The sequence below is a fragment of the Coregonus lavaretus genome (genome assembly GCF_964263955.1).
Source record: "Coregonus lavaretus genome assembly, chromosome: 4".
Classification (NCBI taxonomy): domain Eukaryota; kingdom Metazoa; phylum Chordata; class Actinopteri; order Salmoniformes; family Salmonidae; genus Coregonus; species Coregonus lavaretus.
Genome location: NC_139991.1, coordinates 77,847,181 through 77,863,793, shown reverse-complemented (window position 1 = coordinate 77,863,793; position 16,613 = coordinate 77,847,181). Strand labels below are relative to the sequence as shown.

The 16,613-nt window shown below is 44.6% G+C and overlaps 1 pseudogene across 1 annotated transcript in view; it reads right to left on the bottom strand.

Annotated features, from left to right (window-relative positions):
• Positions 1-16,613, bottom strand: part of LOC311127548 (hydroxysteroid dehydrogenase-like protein 2) — a 65,077-nt pseudogene that overhangs the window by 18,530 nt on the left and 29,934 nt on the right. Inside the window, exons 3-5 of the transcript in view lie at positions 3,625-3,708; positions 692-795; positions 437-539 (exon numbers count right to left, since the gene is read on the bottom strand). The product of the transcript in view is annotated as a hydroxysteroid dehydrogenase-like protein 2 (transcript). The remainder of the gene's footprint in view (positions 1-436; positions 540-691; positions 796-3,624; positions 3,709-16,613) is intronic.

Genomic DNA, 16,613 nt, shown 5'->3' with positions numbered 1-16,613 from the left:
CCATTTGTCGTATCGAGTGAGTGGTGGCAATTATTGCTGATGAACAAAAGGAGTCTGCTCATACTGAACGTTGATCATAAGGTTTATTCAGACCACAAGCTTCAGCATGAGTGACAGGTGACATGACACCCGGAGAGTGACGCCTCAGAATGGCTGCTCGTTCTGCCCTATCCTTCGTTTTCCCCCCTATTTATAACAATGATGCTCCCTCTTCTGGCCAATCACCAGTCTCCCCTGGGGCGTCACCCTAAAACATTCCCTTTTGATACTAACATAAACAACATTCATTGTTCCTCCAAAACAGTCATAATGTTAATACACCACAATGATAAAGTGACACAGTAACTATCTCCACATCTAGCTGACAGACTAGTTCGCTCATGTCTACTCTGGGTCATTACAACTGGTAATACAGTGGAATGGCATCGTTCAACACGTACCCGTCTTGGGCCATAAGGCATTGACAGCGATGGACCCTCTGAACTCCTCAGCCATGCCCAGAACACACATGGACAGGTAAAAACAACTCAAATCATTTGAAAACAAGACCTTTACCAGTGCAGAGCAAACAGATTATGTTTGCATCCCAAATGGCACCCTATTCACTATGGGCCCTGGTCAAAAGTAGTGCACTATAAAGGGAACAGGGTGGGATTTAGGACTCAGAGACAATGGATAAAGCCTTCCTTACCGGTGTGGGTTTTCAACCAGATTGGGTTAAGGTTAAGCGGTGGGTTGAGGTTGAGGATGTGAGGGTTTTTACTCTTCAACAGATGTGGGATGCACAGTTTAGACCTGGGAAAACAATTCAGAATGACATTCTTCAGAAAGGCTTCTTTAGGATTCATCCAAGATACCAAGGTAACACGAATAAAGCCTGCTCACATGGCAATGTAAAGTTAGAATAATAATAATATGCCATTTAGCAGACGCTTTTATCCAAAGCGACTTACAGTCATGCGTGCATACATTTTTTGTGTATGGGTGGTCCCGGGGATCGAACCCACTACCCTGGCGTTACAAGCGCCGTGCTCTACCAGCTGAGCTACAGAGGACCACATAAAATAAAAGCCACAATAGGAAATGACAAATACATTGAGAGAAAATGTATTTAGAAAAGGACAGAAGTGTTAACAGTCAAGGGGAGGGAAAAAAACAGCGTCATGCAGCTCCCAAATGTGTTATTTTATTGCAACGCTGTTTTTTTACCCATTAGGTCTTCAGCAGCTTCAAACATTAAGACATTTAGGAGGACGTAGGTCAAGTCCTCTAGTCCTTAAGCCAGTTATATTTCTCAGTAACCAGAAAAGGATTCAATATCTGTTTGTTCTGGTCTTTCCTATCAGCTGACGGCCCTGCATCACAGATGGTAATCAGCTGACGGCCCTGCATCACAAATGGTAATCAGCTGACGGCCCTGCATCACATACAGTGCATTCGGAAAGTATTCAGACCCCTTGACTTTTTCAAAATTTTGTTACGTTACAGCCTTATTCTAAGATGGATTAAATTGTCCCCCCCCCCCCCCCCCCCTCCTCAATCTATACACAATACCCCATAATGACAAAGCAAAAACAGGTTTTTAGAAATTTTAGCAAATATATTAAATAAAAACAGAAATAGCACATTTACATAAGCATTCAGACCCTTTTAACTCAGTACTTTGTTGAAGCACCTTTGGCAGCGATTACAGCCTCGAGTCTTCTTGGGTATGACGCTACAAGCTTGGCACACCTGTATTTGGGGAGTTTCTCCCATTCTTCTCTGCAGATCCTCTCAAGCTCTGTCAGGTTGGATGGGGAGCGTCGCTGCACAGCTATTTTCAGGTCTCTACAGAGATGTCTGCTAAATGACTAAAATGTAAATGTAATGTAATGCAGGGCCGTCAGCTGATTACCATCTGTAATGCAGGGCCGTCAGCTGATTACCATCTGTAATGCAGGGCCGTAATTGTGATGTGGTCCTCTGTAGCTCAGCTGGTAGAGCATGGTGCTTGTAACGCCAGGGTAGTGGGTTCAATCCCCGGGACCACCCATACACAAAAATGTATGCACGCTTTGGATAAAAGTGTCTGCTAAGTGGCATATTATTTTGATGTTTGATCGGGTTCAAGTCTGGGCTCTGGCTGGGCCACTCAAGGACATTTAGAGACTTGTCCCGAAGCCACTCCTGCGTTGTCTTGGCTGTGTGCTTAGGGTCGTTGTCCTGTTGGAAGGTGAACCTTCGCCCCAGTCTGAGGTCCTGAGCGCTCTGGAGCAGGTTTTCATCAAGGATCTCTCTGTACTTTGCTCCGTTCATCTTTCCCTCGATCCTGACTAGTCTCCCAGTCCCTGCAGCTGAAAAACATCCACACAGCATGCTTCCACCACCATGCTTCACCGTAGGGATGATGACAGGTTTCCTCCAGATGTGACGCTTGGTATTCAGGCCAAAGAGTTCAATCTTGGTTTCATCAGACCAGATAATCTTGTTTCTCATGGTCTGAGAGTCTTTAGGTGCCTTTTGGCAAACTCCAAGCGGGCTGTCATGTGCCTTTTACTGAGGAGTGGCTTCCGTCTGGCCACTCTACCATAAAGGCCTGATTGGTGGAGTGCTGCAGAGATGGTTGTCCTTCTGGAAGGTTCTCCCATCTCCACAGAGGAACTCTGGAGCTCTGTCAGAGTGACCATCAGGCCCTTCTCCCCCGATTGCTCAGTTTGGCCGGGCGGCCAGCTCTAGGAAGAGTTTTGGTGGTTCCAAACTTCTTCCATTTAAGAATGATGGAGGCCACTGTGTTCTTGGGGACCATCAATGGTGCAGAAATGTTTTGGTACCCTTCCCCAGATCTGTGCCTCGACACAATTCCTTCGACCTCATGGCTTGATTTTTGCTCTGACATGCACTGTCAACTCTGGGACCTTATATAGACAGGTGTGTGCCTTTCCAAATCATGTCCAATCAATTGAATGTACCACAGGTGGACTCCAATCAAGTGGAAACAGGATGCACCTGAGCTCAATTTCGAGTCTCATAGCAAAGTGTCTGAATACTTATGTAAATAAGGTTTTTCCGTTTTTTTTATTTTTAATACATTTGCAAACATTTCTAAAAACCTGTTTTCGTTTTGTCATTATGGATTATTGTGTAAATTAATGAGGTATTTATTCATTTATTTTTACATCCATTTTAGAATAAAGCTGTAACATAACAAAATGTGGAAAAAGGGAAGAGGTCTGAATACTTTCCGAATGCCAAGCCCTGTATTACACATAGGTAATCAGCTGACAAGCATAGAGTACTGCAGACAAGATTACACTGCCATCTGCTGGCATTAAATACTACTACTTCATTATTTCACAAAGCTAACAAATGAACAACATTTTAGTTTGGTCATTTAGCAGAGGTTCTTATCCAGAGCGACTTACAGTTAGTGAATACATAATTGTTTTTATTTTTCATACTGGTTTCATACTGGCCCCCTGTGGGAATCGAACCCACAACCCTGGCGTTGCAAACGCCATGCTCTACCAACTGAGCTTCATCCCTGCCGGCCATTCCCTCCCCTACCCTGGACGACGCTGGGCCAATTGTGCGCCGCCCCATGGGTCTCCCAGTCGCGGCCGGCTACGACAGCCATTAATTCATGTCTGATAGGTCCCTGTGAGGTCCACCTTCTTCATGGGCATCTCCAGGGTTACCGTCAGGTTAATGGCAGTGGCATCGTTCAGTCTCCAGGGTTACCGTCAGGTTAATGGCATCGTTCAGCAGGATATCAATACCTTTAAGGACCACAGAGAAAACACTACATGTTTATACCTGAACAACAACCTTAGAGACAATACTACAACATGTTAACATTAACAGACTGACACATTATACATTAGACATTGACACATCTACTGAGCATTTATCACTCCAAGTCTGTGTCCTATTCCCCATAGGGCTTTGGTCAAAAGTAGAGCACTATATATTTAGTAGAGCACTATATATTTAGCCTATTTTTTTCCTTGTCTTCATTACCCACCCTAATTCATCAAGTCTTCATTGCCCACCCTAATTCATCAAGTCTTCATTGCCCACCCTAATTCATCAAGTCTTCATTGCCCACCCTAATTCATCAAGTCTTCATTACCCACCCTAATTCATCAAGTCTTCATTACCCACCCTAATTATTTTTCAAATGTCTACCGTCTCGAGACTTACTTACCCAAATTGGTCGACACTGACCAAAGCGGGTTTGTTAAAACATTTTTATTCTCGAAAAACCTCAGGTCGACAATTCCGTATCTTAGATGCTTCATCAGAAACAGAAGCTCCTTGGGCTGGATTATCTCTCCATGCAGAAAAAGCTTTTGATAGACTAGAATGGTCATAACTCTGGTCTGTCTTGGAACATATGGGAATTGGCTCCAATTTCATTAGTATGATTAAAATGCTATATGCCAATCCCTCAGCCATAGTTATAACAGGCAACATCTGCTCCGTTCAGAATCACTAGACGCAGCAGACAAGGTGATCCCATTTCTCCTCTGCTATTCTTAGTATCCATGGAACCTCTTGCCCAGGAAATTCGTCAAATGAAGGAAATAACACCAATTTCCCTCAAATCTACCGATCACTTCATCTCATTATACGCAGACGATATTTTACTATATTTAACATGAGAGCTACAAAAAATTTTCTAGCTTTCTCCTCTTCGCTGCAACTCTTCTCCGGGTCATTAGTGTATAGGAGAAAGTAGTGCACTATGTTGTCAACTCTTCTCCAGGTCCTTAGAGGACAAGAGAAAGTAGTGCACTGTTTCCTGTCAATATACCTGGTAAAATAATGGTTAATAAACAACTCTAACAGCTATGTTGTTGTGCACTATCCTCAAACAATAGCATGGTATTTTTTAGCTGTAATAGCTACTGTAAATTGGACACTGTTAGATTAACAAGAATTTAAGCTACGTCCCGGATAGTTGGCTGTTTACAACACAATTCTAGTTCCATATCACATATTGAGCAACAACCGTCCCGTACAAGGGGCACCGATCCTGTAGAGGTTGAAAAAAGTAATGCACCATATAGGGAATAGGTTGCCACTTCATCTCTGACGTCTATGATACAAGGCAACGCTTTGCCTCCCAATGCCTCGACTAGCAACACACACACACACACACAGAGAGAGAGACAAGCAACACATACCAATGTACTTAGTATCACATATACTTCAACAGTCATGAAACTGAAGAATGTCTGGTAAACTGGGAGGGACTAATGGGTGAGTTTAAGAAAGACAAAGTTCCATGTCACAGTGACAGTCAAGTGGTGAATATGTAAAGATTCTTCCACACACAAGTTTGCTTAGAAACATAAGTCTTAATGCAAAGATTCACCTCGCGTCTACGGTTTGTCATTCAATTAACCAAAAGGCATAACAGAGCTGTGTAGATGGTCCCAGGTAGTTTGGGGTGGGCCTGTGTGGTTTTAGCAGCTGTGACGACATTGGCACCGTCCCTGGCAGCATTGAGTGCAATAGCTTTCCCTATTCCACGACTTGCTCCTGTGATGAACAGGGTTTGTCCTGCCAGCTTGCTGTAAGTCACACACAGTAAAGAATGGGTTGAACTATAGGATAGGCTAGTTCAGGACTGTTGCTGCCACTGGTGGTCCTCTGTAGCTCAGCTGGCAGAGCACGGCGCTTGTAACGCCAGGGTAGTGGGTTCCATCCCCGGGACCACCCATACGTAAAAATGTATGCACACATGACTGTAAGTCGCTTTGGATAAAAGCGTCTGCTAAATGGCATATTATTATTATTATTATTACTAATGAACCCTGTAACCACTTTAAGAAATGGAACACTAGTCACTTAATAATGTTTACATATCTTGCACTACTCATCTCATATGTATATACTGTATTCTATTCTATAATATTATACTGTATCTTAGTCCATGCCGCTCTGTCATTGCTTGTCCATATATGTATATATTCTTAAATCCCATTCCTTACTAGTTTCGTGTGTATTGGGTATATGTTGTGAAATTGTTAGATATTACTTGTTAGATATTACTGCACTGTCGGAGCTAGAAGCACAAGCATTTCGCTACACCCGCTATAACATCTGCTAAACACGTGTATGTGACAAATACAATTTCATATGATTTGAATTCATGGGTAAAAAAAAAAGAAAATAATAAAAGTGAAGCATCCAACCTGATCTCAGTTTCAATTCGGGATTTGACGTAATTGGATGAACGTCGATTTTTGTACCTATTAATTCTGCGTGGTTACAGGGTTCATTAGGTGTAGTTACAAAACAGAAACAACTCAAAGGGTTAAGTTTAGGTATCAATTCCAAGTGGTTAAGGTCAGGGCTATGGTTTGGGGAAAGCATAAAACTATACTGAACAAAAATATAAACGCAACAGACCACGTGTAACCACGCCAGCCCAGGACCTCCACGTCCGGCTTCTTCACCTGCGGGATCGTCTGAGACCAGCCAACCCGGACAGCTGATGAAACTGAGGAGTATTTCTGTCTGTAATAAAGCCCTTTTGTGGGGAAAAATTAATTTGGATTGGCTGGGCCTGGCTCTCCAGTGGGTAGACTTATGCCCTCCCAGGGCCACCCATGGTTGTGCCCCTTCCCAGTCATGTGAAATCCATAGATTAGGGCCTAATTTATTTATTTCAATTGACGGATTTCCTTATATGAACTGTAACTCAGTAAAAATCGTTGAAATTGTTGCATTTATATTTTTGTTCTGTATATATTCAGGACATTGCTCGATTTCTTTATTTTGGGGGATTTGTGTACATTGTTCAGTATTACTGCACTGTTGGAGCTAGAAACACAAGCATTCCGCTGCACCTGCAAGTGGCGCAGTGGTCTAAGGCACTGCAGCGCAGTGCTAGCTGTGCCATTAGAGATCCTGGTTTGAATCCAGACTCTGTTGTAACTGACCGGGAGACCCATGGGGCGGCGCACAATTGGTCCAGGGTAGGGGAGGGAATGGCCGGCAGGGGTGTAGCTCAGTTGGTAGAGCATGGCGTTTGCAACGCCAGGGTTGTGGGTTTGATTCCCATGGGGGACCAGTATAAAAAAATTATGTATGCACTCACTAACTGTAAGTTGCTCTGGATAAGAGCGTCTGCTAAATGACTAAAATGTAAATGTAAAATATGTGTATGCAACCAATAACATTTGATTTGGAATCCATTCAACTCCTTTAATTCAAGTAGCCGGTCTGTTTGTGACATCACGCTAACTCCTTGTCACTCACTGTCCTGCCAAACATGAAAAAATGTTTAGTATGTAGTAGTATAGTATGCCATTTAGCAGACGCTTTTATCCAAAGCGACTTAAATCATGAGTGCATAAATTTTTACATATGGGTGGTCCCGGGGATCGAACCCACTACCCTGGCGTTACAAGCGCCGTGCTCTACCAGCTGAGCTACAGAGGACCACATGTTTGGTTTGACAATGACAAATGAGTTGGCATGATAGCACAAACAGACTAGCACTCAGGCTAGAACTCAAGGAAAGAGACAGGAAGAGTTTGGCTAGATGACTAGAGTGCCATTCATTCATTCATTCATTCATTAATGAGGACATGTAAATTATGGTGAGATCTTCATCATGTTGAGGGATAGAGGTCACTCATTGGTTGGCTGCTACACAACGGCTTTTACCCTGCATAGTGAAACCCTGCAGACCTGCCCTGAGAGCAGTGTCAGTAGCCACTAACGCGACAGTTTAGTAGACTGCTTAGCCAGGGGTGTATTCATTCCGGAAACAGTTTACGAACCAAACGGAAGCAAACAGAGCAAAACGAGAGTTCATATTGGACAAATTCAGGTAGGTCCCGCCCCGTTTTGTTCCGTTATTTAAACGTTTTGCAACAGAATCGGCGTAATGAATAAGCCCCCAACTGATTTGCAAATTTAACATAGGTGTAATCTTAACATTTTGCTACGAAAACGAGCGTTTCTATTGGACAGAGTCAGGTAGGTCCCTCCCTATTTGCTGAACCTGTCCAATAGAAACGCTCGTTTGTGGTAAAACGAAACTTTTTGCAACTGTTTGGAGTAATGATTACACACCTGGTTAGCCACATTTCAGCACAACTTGTGGATAAGTATTTTGCAAGGCTTGTCATGTGTTTTGCTAACAGCTTAGCTAGCTAGTTAGGTACATGCAAGTCATTAGCCACCAACTTCATCTACGAAAAGCTTGAAGGAGACAACTAAACAAGTTATGAAAGAGGCTAACGTAGACATGCCAACTATCTGACGTTAGTTACTTTCCCTGTGTTTTGCAACATTCTGAAATGTATGATTTCTCTGCACATAGCTTTTTAGTGCAGGTGGACGGACTATTCAATGGCAGGACAATGAACACTTACGTTCAGGAGCAAGTCCGCAGTCCGGTACCAACCAGCCGGGAACAATGAGGCAAACTGTTGGTGGCCACCGCATGAAATCAGTAGTGATGGGTCGTTCGCGAAAGAACGGCTCTGTTTGAACGGATCTTTATTGTTGAACGTCGGGAACCGAATCGCATCGGTGAAAGAGACGTTCATTTCACACTGCTACTACTGCTTTTTGAGTTCAACAAAAACATTTCTGCAGATAAGTTACAAAATAATGATCTAAAGAGGGTGAATCTTCAGAAACAATAAATAGTGGGGAGAAATCCACACTGATTTTCGGGGGGTTAAAAAAAACATTTTTTGCAGGCCATCTAATTATTTGGCCAGGTAAAAATGTATTTGAACGCGCATTTCACGATCTGACATAATGGTAGCCTACCTCTTGGGCTTTACATAGGAGATTAGCTATTTTTTCAGTGTTATTTGTCGATTTCTAAGCATTTTGAGCGAAATGAGCCGGCTCTTTTACGGAACGGAGCCAAATGAGCCGGCTCAACGAAAAGACTCGGAATGCCCATCACTAGAAATCAGGAGGAGTGGCCTTTACTCCAGTTAGAGATGTTTTGTGTGAGAGAGCGAAGATAACCTACTAGGTCTGCTTCCGAGGAGTTTCGTAATATGATACCCAAAGATTCACGTCTTTAAGATTTCACATTAGCGCATAATGTTAATTCATTTGAACCGCACTGAAAAACTGAATGCGCTTTTATGGTCTTGTCTCTTTTGATATGATTATACAAAAGTCATAAGTCTCATTTGATTTTATTAAGTTAAATTCGAATGAATCCTTTAAATAATACTCCACCAAAACACCTACCTTCAGATCACAATCAGCTATACAGTAGCCTACCTATACAATAGATCATGTTTTAAATATCAATCAATCAAAAAGCCTTCGCTATATCAGCCCACTAGAAACACAAAGCGCTCAGCACTGTTTTCCTCTGCTGGAAGTTGTATGCCATGTTATGTTTGTATGCCATGGTGAGCTACTCATGCAATAGCTATCATGTAGGCTACAGTAAAATGAATTATCCTGTTGGCTACAGTAAAATTGATTATCCATCAATCAAATGTATTTATAAAGCCCCTTTTTACATCAGCAGATGTCACAGTGCTATACAGAAACCCAGCCTAAAACCCCAAACAGCAAGCAATGCAGATGTAGAATCACGGTGGCTAGGAAAAACTCCTAGAAAGGCAGGAACCTAGGAAGAAACCTAGAGAGGAACCAGGCTCTGAGGGGTGGCCAGTCCTCTTATGGCTGTGCCAGGTGGAGATTACAGGAGTACATGGCCATTAAGGCCAGATTGTTCTTCAAGATGTTCAAACGTTCATAGATGACCAGCAGGGTCAAATAATAATCACAGTGGTTGTAGAGGGTGCAACAGGTCAGTACCTCAGGAGTAAATGTCAGTTGGCTTTTCATAGCCGAGCATTCAGAGGTCGAGACAGCAGGTGCGGTAGAGAGAGAGAGAGAGAGAGTTGAAAACAGCAGGTCTGGGACAAGATAGCATGTCCGGTGAACAGGTCAGGGTTCCCTAGCCACAGGCAGAACAGTTGAAACTGGAGCAGCAGCACGACCAGGTGGACTGGGTACAGCCAGGAGTCATCGGGCCAGGTAGTCCTGAGGCATGGTCCTAGGGCTCAGGTCCTCCGGGAGGGGAGGGAGAGAGAGATAATTAGAGGGAGCATGCTTAAATTCACACAGGACACCGAATAAGACAGGAGAATAACACCAGATATAACAGACTGACCCTAGCCCCCCGGCACATAGACTATTGCAGCATATATACTGGAGGCTGAGACAGGAGAGTCGGGGGACACTGTGGCCCCATCTGACGATACCCCCAGACAGGGCCAACCAGGCAGGACATAACCCCACCCACTTTGCCAAAGCACAGCCCCCACACCACTAGAGGGATATCAACAGACCACCAACTTACTACCCTGAGACAAGGCTGAGTATAGCCCACAAAGATCTCATCCACCGCACGAGCCCAAGGGGGTGCAAAGCCGGACAGGAAGATCATGTTAGTGACTCAACCCACTCAAGTGACGCACCACTCCTAGGGATGGCATGGAAGAGCACTAGTAAGCCAGTGACTCAGCCTCCATAATAGGGTCAGAGGCAGAGAATCCCAGTGGAGAGAGGGGAGCCGGCCAGGCAGAGACAGCAAGGGCGGTTCGTCGCTCCAGTGCCTTTCCGTTCACCTTCACACCCCTGGGCCAGACTACACTCAATCACAGGACCTACTGAAGAGATGAGTCTTCAGTAAAGACTTAAAGGTCGAGAACCAGTCTGCGTCTCTCACATGGATAGGCAGACCATTCCATTAAAATGTAGTTCTGTAGGAGAAAGCCCTGCCTCCAGCTGTTTGCTTCGAAATTCTAGGGACATTAAGGAGGCCTGCGTCTTGTGACCGTAGCGTAATGTAGGTATGTACGGCAGGACCAAATCGGAGAGATAGGTAGGAGCAAGCCCATGTAATGCTTTGTAGGTTAGCATTACAACCTTGAAATCAGCCCTAGCCTTAACAGGAAGCTAATGTAGAGAGGCTAGCACTGGAGTGATTTGATCAAATTTTTTGGTTCTAGTCAAGATTCTAGCAGCCGTGTTTAGCATTAACTGAAGTTTATTTAGTGCTTTATCCGGGTAGCCGGAGAGTAGAGCATTGCAGTAGTCTAATCTAGAAGTGACAAAAGCATGGATTAGCTTTTCTGCATCATTTTTGGAAAAAAGTTTATGATTTTAGCAATGTTACGAAGATGGAAAAAAGCAGGATGATTGAGCAGCAGTGAGGGCTCTTCGATATTGCACGGTACTGTCTTTCCAAGCTAGTCGGAAGACTTCCAGTTTGGTGGAGCGCCATTTCCATTCCAATTTTCTGGAAGCTTGCTTCAGGGCTCGGGTATTTTCTGTATACCAGGGAGCTAGTTTCTTGTGACAAATGTTGTTTGTTTTTAGGGGTGTGACTGCATCTAAGGTATTATGCAAGGTTACATTTAGATGTTCAGCTAGGTGGTTAACCGATTTTTGTACTCCGACATCCTTAAGTAGGTGGAGGGAGTCTGGAAGGGCCTCTAGGAATCTTTGGGTTGTCCGAGAATTTATAGCACGGCTTTTGATGATCCTTGGTTCCGGTCTGAGCAGATTATTTGTTTCGATTGCAAATCTAATAAAATGGTGGTCCAATATTCAAGGATTATGAGGAAATTTTTTAGATCCACAACATTTATTCCACAGGACAAAACTAGATCCAGGGAATGACTGTGGAAATGAGTCCGGAGACATATTGAGCAAAACCCACTGAGTCGATGATGGCTCCGAAAGCCTTTTGGAGTGGGTCTGTGGACTTTTCCATGTGAATATTGAAGTCACCAAAAATGTGAATATTATCTGCCATGACTACAAGGTCCAATAGGAATTCAGGGAACTCAGTGAGGAACGCTGTATACAGCCCAGGAGGCCTGGAAACAGTAGCTATAAAAAGGGATTGAGTAGGCTGCATAGATTTCATGACTAGAATCGAAGATGGCGCCGGAGAAGATGGCTGCCGTTTTACAGCCCTCTAACCAATTGTACTATTATGTGTGTTTTTTCGCGTTATTGGTCCTTTATTCTGTACATAATGTTTCTGCCATTGTCTCTTATAACCAAAAAGAGCTTCTGGATATCAGGACAGCGATTACTCACCTCGTATTGGACCAAAAACATTTATTCAACGAGTCGGACGCGAAGGATATCCTACAGACACCCGACAATCCGTTCTACCTAACTTCTACCAGCATGTTAAATGTGCAACCAAAGGAAAAAAAACTCTAGACCACCTTTACTCCACACACAGAGACGCATACAAAGCTCTCCCTCACCATCCATTTGGCAAATTTGACCATAACTCTATCCTCCTGATTCCTGCATATAAGCAAAAACTAAAGCAGGAAGCACCAGTGACTCTGTTAATAAAAAAGTGGTCAGATGACGCAGATGCTAAGCTACAGGACTGTTTTGCTAGCACAGACTGGAACATGTTCCTGGATTCTTCAGATAGCATTGAGGAGTACACCACATCAGTCACTGGCTTCATCAATAAGTGCATCGATGACGTCGTCCCCACAGTGACCATACGTACATACCCCAACCAGAAGCCATGGATTACAGGAAACATCCGCACTGAGCTAAAGGGTAGAGCTGCCGCTTTCAAGGAGCGGGACTCTAACCCGAACGCTTATAAGAAATCCTGCTATGCCCTCAGACGAACCATCAAACAGGCAAAGAGTCAATACAGGACTAAGATTGAATCGTACTACACCGGCTCTGATGCTTGTCGGATGTGGCAGGGCTTGAAAACTATTACAGACTACAAAGGGAAGCACAGCCGCGAGCTGCCCAGTGACACAAGCCTACCAGACGAGCTAAACCACTTCTATGCTCGCTTCGAGGCAAGCAACACTGAAGCATGCATGAGAGCACCAGCTGTTCCGGATGACTATGTGATCACGCTCTCCGTAGCCGATGTGAGTAAGACTTTTAAGCAGGTCAACATTCACAAGGCCGCAGGGCCAGACGGATTACCAGGACGTGTACACCGAGCATGTGCTGACCAACTGGCAAGTGTCTTCACTGACATTTTCAACATGTCCCTGACTGAGTCTGTAATACAGTGAGGGAAAAAAGTATTTGATCCCCTGCTGATTTTGTACGCTTGCCCACTGACAAAGAAATGATCAGTCTATAATTTTAATGGTAGGTTTATTTGAACAGTGAGAGACAGAATAACAACAAAAAAATCCAGAAAACGCATGTCAAAAATGTTATAAATTGATTTGCATTTTAATGAGGGAAATAAGTATTTGACCCCCTCTCAATCAGAAAGATTTCTGGCTCCCAGGTGTCTTTTATACAGGTAACGAGCTGAGATTAGGAGCACACTCTTAAAGCGAGTGCTCCTAATCTCAGTTTGTTACCTGTATAAAAGACACCTGTCCACAGAAGCAATCAATCAATCAGATTCCAAACTCTCCACCATGGCCAAGACCAAAGAGCTCTCCAATGATGTCAGGGACAAGATTGTAGACCTACACAAGGCTGGAATGGGCTACAAGACCATCGCCAAGCAGCTTGGTGAGAAGGTGACAACAGATGGTGCGATTATTCCCAAATGGAAGAAACACAAAATAACTGTCAATCTCCCTCGACCTGGGGCTCCATGCAAGATCTCACCTCGTGGAGTTGCAATGATCATGAGAACGGTGAGGAATCAGCCCAGAATTACACGGGAGGATCTTGTCAATGATCTCAAGGCAGCTGGGACCATAGTCACCAAGAAAACAATTGGTAACACACTACGCCGTGAAGGACTGAAATCCTCCAGCGCCCGCAAGGTCCCCCTGCTCAAAAAAGCACATACACAGGCCCGTCTGAAGTTTGCCAATGAACATCTGAACGATTCACAGGAGAACTGGGTGAAAGTGTTGTGGTCAGATGAGACCAAAATGGAGCTCTTTGGCATCAACTCAACTCGCGGTGTTTGGAGGAGGAGGAATGCTGCCTATGACCCCAAGAACACCATCCCCACCGTCAAACATGGAGGTGGAAACATTATGCTTTGGGGGTGTTTTTCTGCTAAGGGGACAGGACAACTTCACCACATCAAAGGGACGATGGACGGGGCAATGTACCGTCAAATCTTGGGTGAGAACCTCCTTCCCTCGGCCAGGGCATTGACAAGGGGTCGTGGATGGGTATTCCAGCATGACAATGACCCAAAACACACGGCCAAGGCAACAAAGGAGTGGCTCAAGAAGAAGCACATTAAGGTCCTGGAGTGGCCTAGCCAGTCTCCAGACCTTAATCCCATAGAAAATCTGTGGAGGGAGCTGAAGGTTCGGGTTGCCAAACGTCAGCCTCGAAACCTTAATGACTTGGAGAAGATCTGCAAAGACGAGTGGGACAAAATCCCTCCTGAGATGTGTGCTAACCTGGTGGCCAACTACAAGAAACGTCTGACCTCTGTGATTGCCAAAAAGAGTTTTGCCACCAAGTACTAAGTCATGTTTTGCAGAGGGGTCAAATACTTATTTCCCTCAATAAAATGCAAATCAATTTATAACATTTTTGACATGCGTTTTTCTGGATTTTTTTGTTGTTATTCTGTCTCTCACTGTTCAAATAAACCTACCATTAAAATTATAGACTGATCATGTCTTTGTCAATGGGCAAACGTACAAAATCAGCATGGGATCAAATAGTTTTTTCCCTCACTGTACCAACATATTTCAAGCAGACTACCATAGTCCCCGTGCCCAAGGACACTGAGATAACCTGCCTAAATGACTACCGACCCGTAGCACTGACGTCTGTAGCCACAAAGTGCTTTGAAAGGCTGGTCATGGCTCACATCAACACCATTATCCCAGAAACCCTAGACCCACTCCAATTTGCATACCGCCCCAACAGATCCACAGATGATGCAATCTCTATTGCACTCCACACTGCCCTTTCCCACCTGGACAAGAGGAACACCTACGTGAGAATGCTATTCATTGACTACAGCTCAGCGTTCAACACCATAGTGCCCTCAAAGCTCATCACTAAGCTAAGGATCCTGGGACTAAACACCTCCCCCTACAACTGGATCCTGGACTTCCTGACAGGCCGCCCCCAGGTGGTAAGGGTAGGTAATAACACATCTGCCACGCTGATCCTCAACACGGGGGCCCCTCAGGGGTGCGTGCTCAGTCCCCTCCTGTACTCCCTGTTTACCCATGACTGCATGGCCAGGCACGACTCCAACACCATCATTAAGTTTGCCGATGACACAACAGTGGTAGGCCTGATCACCGACAACGATGAGACAGCCTATAGGGAGGAGGTCAGAGACCTGGCCGTGTGGTGCCAGGATAACAACCTCTCCCTCAACGTGACCAAGACAAAGGAGCTGATTGTGGACTACAGGAAAAAAAAGAGGACTGAGCACGACCCCATTCTCATCGACGGGGCTGTAGTGGAACAGGTTGAGAGCTTCAAGTTCCTTGGTGTCCACATCACCAACGAACTATCATGGTCCAAACACACCAAGGCAGTCGTGAAGAGGGCACGATAAAACCTATTCCCCCTCAGGAGACTGAAAAGATTTGGCATGGGTCCTCAGATCCTCAAACATTTCTACAGCTGCACCATCGAGACCATCCTGACTGGTTGCATCACCGCCTTGTATGGCAACTGCTCGACCTCCGACCGCAAGGCACTACAGAGGGTAGTGCGTATGGCCCAGTACATCACTGGGGCCAAGCTTCCTGCCATCCAGGACCTCTATACCAGGCGTTGTCAGAGGAAGGCCCTCAAAATTATCAAAGACTCCAGCCACCCTAGTCATAGACTGTTCTCTCTGCTACCGCACAGCAAACGGTACCGGAGCGCCAAGTCTAGGTCCAAACGGCTTCTCAACAGCTTCTACCCCCAAGCCATAAGACTCCTGAATAGCTAATCATGGCTACCCGGACTATTTTACTTCTGCTCTTTTTTTCTCAACACTTTGTTGTTGTTGTTGTTTTATTTTACTTTTTTATAAAAAAATTAATGCATTGTTGGTTAAGGGCTGTAAGTAAGCATTTCACTGTAATGTCTACACCTGTTGTATTCGGCGCATGTGGCAAATAACATTTGATTTGGTTTGATTTGATTAGAAGCTCAAAGGATGAAAACACAGTCATTTTCATTTTTGTAAATTGAAATCTGCTGTCGTAAATGCTGTCGTAAATGTTAGGTTTAGGGGTTTGGGGTTAAGGTTAGTTTAGGGTTAGGGTTAGGGTTATACAGCGTTCCACACACACACACAGAGAGAGAGAGAGAGAGAGAGAGAGAGAGAGAGAGAGAGAGAGAGAGCGAAACAGAGAGAGAGGCAAAGGGAGGGGAGAGGGAGAGGGGGGGAGCGTGTGTGTTTATGTCTCAGTGTGACAAATAGAGAGATAGGGAGTGGGCACACAACAAGAAAGCGACTGGTCGCAATAAGCTTGAGGACATTTCAGAGAAGCTGGTTAGTCCACGGGATAATATCAAAGCGAAGGGACATATAACTTCACTCGACCGTCGAATCTAAGGTTTGGCTATTTGTTGAGGGAAAGAAGGGGCGCCTGAGTTTTCGATAAAGATTGAGTCACCATTTTCTTCACAATGCAAAGACCGGGCGGCCGAGGGTTGGCGTAGTT